Raw genomic sequence first — 4,355 nt, forward strand, 5'->3', positions numbered from 1 at the left:
CAGCATGTGAATGCGGGAGGGACACAATTCGACACCGTCCACATGCTTCTGGGTTCAGCGTTTTCTCACGTGGCCATGGTGCACGGACACCTCTGCTCACAGGACACTGTTTTGGGGGCTACGTCCTGCACCTTTGTCATCCCTGGGGAAGCGGAGTAGGCCTTGGCCCGCGTCCTCCATCACGCAAAGACCCTGGCCCATTGTCACTGAAAGACAAGCTCGTTTTAAGGAGTCCTGCTGGAATGTTGCTGGGGGTGTCCAGGCTCCGCCGTGCCAAAGAGAGGTCCCGGCCGTGGGTACAGCCTCTGAGCCAGACCTCTGTCTCTCAGGCCTTCTGACTCTGGGGCTCACAGGCCACCCTCCCGTGGGACCACCCCAGGGTGACAGGCCCCGAGTTGGCCCCCAGCGATAAGCTAACAGTAGTGAGTACCTGGCAGCCCACTCTTACTGACCCGCACTTCGCTGGTCTGCAGCTGGAGTCTGGCCGCGCCCCCAGCCCCGCCCCCACACCACCGACCCAGGCAGGGTGGCTGGGCAGAGCCGGTCCCCACCAGCTGCTCCCTGAGTGCTGTCTGTTGGCTCTCCCCCTCGGCCAGCTCTGTAACTTGCTGGCGCAAAGGCCATATCTGCTTCCTGCAGACCTGAGCACGTGGCCGCAGGTGGATGCCCGACCCCACTCCAGCCATGCTGCGTCGCTAACCCTGACCCAGACCAGCCGCCCTCCCAGCCGGCGTGTCTCCTGCAGGAGCACGGGACACCAGAAGTGCCGTACGGGTGGGGACACGTCCCTCCAGCCCACCGATGCGGCTGCAGGCCCAGACGTGCAGCGGCTCCCCAGACTTGCCCCTGGCAAGCAGATGACGGCGCCGAGAACAGTTAAAGCCCAACAGAACCAAGACGCTTTTTACCACTCGCGGAAACTCAGTGGGGAGACTCAGCGCACCGGGCGCGCACGGGGCAGATGGGCCGAGCGTCCTGTTCTGGACTCCCCCTGTGACCCGGTGTCTCTGGGGGCCCCCGGCGAGACCGAGCTGCTTGCACATGTGCCTGTGAAGCCCGGACCCCTGCCTCCTGACCCTGGTCCTGAGTGGCACGTGACCCCTGCCTCCTGACCCTGGTCCTGAGTGGCACGTGTGCTTCGTTTGCGTCCCTGTCATAGGCGTCTCTAAGCTCGTGAGTGCCCAGTGTGCAGGCGTCAACACTCCACATCCTCCCCCTGATCTGTTGTGTGTCCTCTGAATTTTCTGACCCGCCAGAGAGCGGGGGAGGGGAGAGATTTCCATTCCTGACACTGCCCCAGCCGGGCGGCCCGGACAGGGCCCCGCACAGGCCTTGGGAAGAACTGGGGTGGGGCCGGGGCCTTGGAGGACAGTCCCCAGGCAGCTGCAGGCAGGGCCCCCAGGGCCCCTCCCTCGAGGAAGGGCACCGTCAGGATGCACACTGGCCCACGGTGCTGCTCACAGGCTGGATCTCGGGATCGTCCACGGGTGGGTGGTCCTCTGGGGACAGGGCCAGGCAGGGAGGGCCCAGGGCCATGACAGAGCAGGGGTGGCTGACTGGCTGGGGAGAGTCCCCACGGAGTGTGCCCTGTGGAGCAAAGGGTCCCCCGGCGTGGAGCGACTGGCACTTCCCGGCTATCACTGTGCCGAGGGCCCTGCTTCATTCACCACGGGGAGAGAGAGAGACTGTCTCCAGGCATGGAGGGGCGTGTGACGCCCCCCGAAGCTGTGCAGGGAGGAAGCAGAGGGTGCAGGCCCATGCATCCCGGTGGGTGGGCGTGCGGGGCCCCACGGGGCGCCTGGGCCGGCAGGTGTCTGGGGCCAGCCGACGGGCACCGACCGGGGGACCAGATAGCCACGGGGCGTGCTGACCCCCGAGGCTCGATGCTGGGGCGGTGAGGGTGCCTGTCCGCCTCGGAAGGCCCAGACTGCAGACACTGTGGACCGGATGGGGGGGTCACCTGGGGACAGGAAACGGGAGGAGGGGGCGCGCCTCACCCCTCAAGGGGCAGCCCTCCGAGTGGGCATGGGCACACGCAGGCACGCTCACACGCGTGTGTCCAGGTTCTGTTCCTACACACGCACGCCCAGGCCCTGGCACACACACGTGCCACTCATACACCTCCAACCTGCTCACACGCGCACAGGCTCACACACCGCCCGTCCAGGACGGATTGTGGGCTCCGGGCGCCCCCTGCTGGTGGCCATTGGCATTGGCCTGCCACCCTCCTCAGAACCTTGCGTGGACCTGTCACATTGATGGGCCTGGGGTCTGGCAGAGCAGGCTCTGCTGGGGCAGGACACGGAGACCCTCACCACACACCCGGACGGGGTGGGGGCGAGGTCCCCGCACACCCCCGGAGCCCGAAGGAAACACCGAGGTGGGTGGCCTGCTTGGGGTTCGGTGGCGTGGTGCTGGGGTGGACCCGACCCGAGGGTCCTGAGGGTCCCCAAGTTCCCTGTGGCTGTACCAAACTCTCCTTTCCTGCAGACGTTCAGAGGGGAGCTCCAGCTGACCCCCAGACACAGGAGGCCAGGGCCCCACCCCCGCAGCGCACGAGAACCCCGGTGACTCCTGTGCCCACCCGGCCTGGCCAGGACGGTTGGAGCAGCTGTCCCCAGCCTCCAGCCCCCTGGGGACCCCACTCAAGGACTAGGGGTGGGGGTGTCCCCAGCATGTCTGGGGACCTGGGAGGCATGCCGCCCCTCACCGCTCCCCCAGCACCATTTCCACCCAAATCTGCTTCTGCTCACCTTGACCCCCCTCCCTTGGGGCCCTGTCCTCACCCCCAGACCTGATCACAACCCTGGGGATGTCCACAAGTGTCACTGTCCCCAGGCCTGTGACCCTGTGCCATGAGAGAGGGTACGGGCTGTGGGGTGCTGATTCCCACTCAGGGGCCTGGCCTGCGACTCTGCATATTTACTGAGTCCCTAGCAAATCTGGGGATGTCCAAGGGGCAGGATCAGCAGGGTGGTGGGTGGTCCCAGGGTGGGGGGCTGGTCCCCTCCCCCACAGCCCATCCTCTTGGCTTCTCAGAGGCTCCAGGTCACTGCAGCACAGGCTGCAAAGTCTCAGCTGCTGCAGCCCCTGTGTCGGCAGATCTGGGGGTGAGGTCAGTGGTCCGCAGCCCGACAAGGTGGGTGGGAGCTTGGCCGGCCTCGCCCCCCGCCCCCAGGGCCTCCCAACAAGGCATCTCCAGCCAAGGCCAGGCTGGAGACTCCAGGTCTGGCCAGTCTAGCTGACTGCAGGTGGGGACAGGACACATGAGGGAAGGGGGTGACATGAAGTGACACCCTCTGAGTGCCCGGCCTGTGCGGGCCCCTCCGGCCTAGTTAGTCCTAGTTGGTGCTGCTGTTGGGGGCAGCTGAGGGGTGGTGCCTGGCCTGAGGCCCCCACACCCCTAGCCGGCCATGCACCCGCCTCCCAGGCGCCCCTTCCTGGGCCTCCACCCAGGGCAGGTGGGGGCAGGACATGGTGACCCCCACGGACCAGTGGCACGCCAGCTGTGTGTGGAGCCTGCTGAGTGTGGGGCCGGGGCACGCAGCGGGCCGCTCCAAGGGGCCAGTGAGCTCCTCTGGCCGACCACCAGGCCCCCCACTGGGCTGCACTCCGCCCGTCCCCCCTCTAGGTACCCCAGCTGTTTGGTGCCCGCCCCCAGGGCGCCTGGTTGAGCTACTTCAGGGCTGGGGGGCAGGTGGCAAGTGAATGTCCATACATCACCTCTGACCCCCAACCCCAGCTCACAGCTGGGCCTGTTGGACCGGCTCCCAGGTGACCTTACCTGTGGCTGGAGACCTGGGGTCCAGCAGGGGGCAGCCTGGGAGGGGCTCCTGGGCGCCAAGGACTCTCTGGGCTGTGGAGGAGACGCCTGCTGGCCCCCACCCACCGGCTCTGAGCCTGAGGGCAGCTGGTCCCCTGGGCCCTGACTGAAGAGAGTGGTCTACTGGGTTTGTCCCCTGCATGGGGACAAGGAGTACCCTCCCAGCTGGTCGGCGGAAGCCCTGCTTCGAGCTGCCTCCTAGGGCCCAGGGTAGCGTGTCCTGTCCCGTTTGGTGGCTGACATGGTGCTCGCAAGTGCCTGGGACTCCCGACCCTAACCCTCCCCCCGCACCCCTGCCTGCTTACCCTGCCCCAAATCTGCACCCCAAGCCCCTGCTAGAACCCCTAGGCCCTAATGGGCCCTCAGACCCAGGCCTGTGCGCCAAACCCTAAGTCCTAACCCCTGCCCCCCAACCTCCCTCCCCAGGCCAAACTGTCTGGGCTGACCCCTGATTGACCTCGCCCATCCACCTCTCCCCCAGCCCCAGCTCGGGGAGGTGGGTGGGTCTCTGGGAGGCTACACAGCCTGGACT

The sequence above is a fragment of the Pteropus vampyrus genome, unplaced genomic scaffold (genome assembly GCF_000151845.1).
Source record: "Pteropus vampyrus isolate Shadow unplaced genomic scaffold, Pvam_2.0 Scaffold405, whole genome shotgun sequence".
NCBI lineage: Eukaryota > Metazoa > Chordata > Mammalia > Chiroptera > Pteropodidae > Pteropus > Pteropus vampyrus.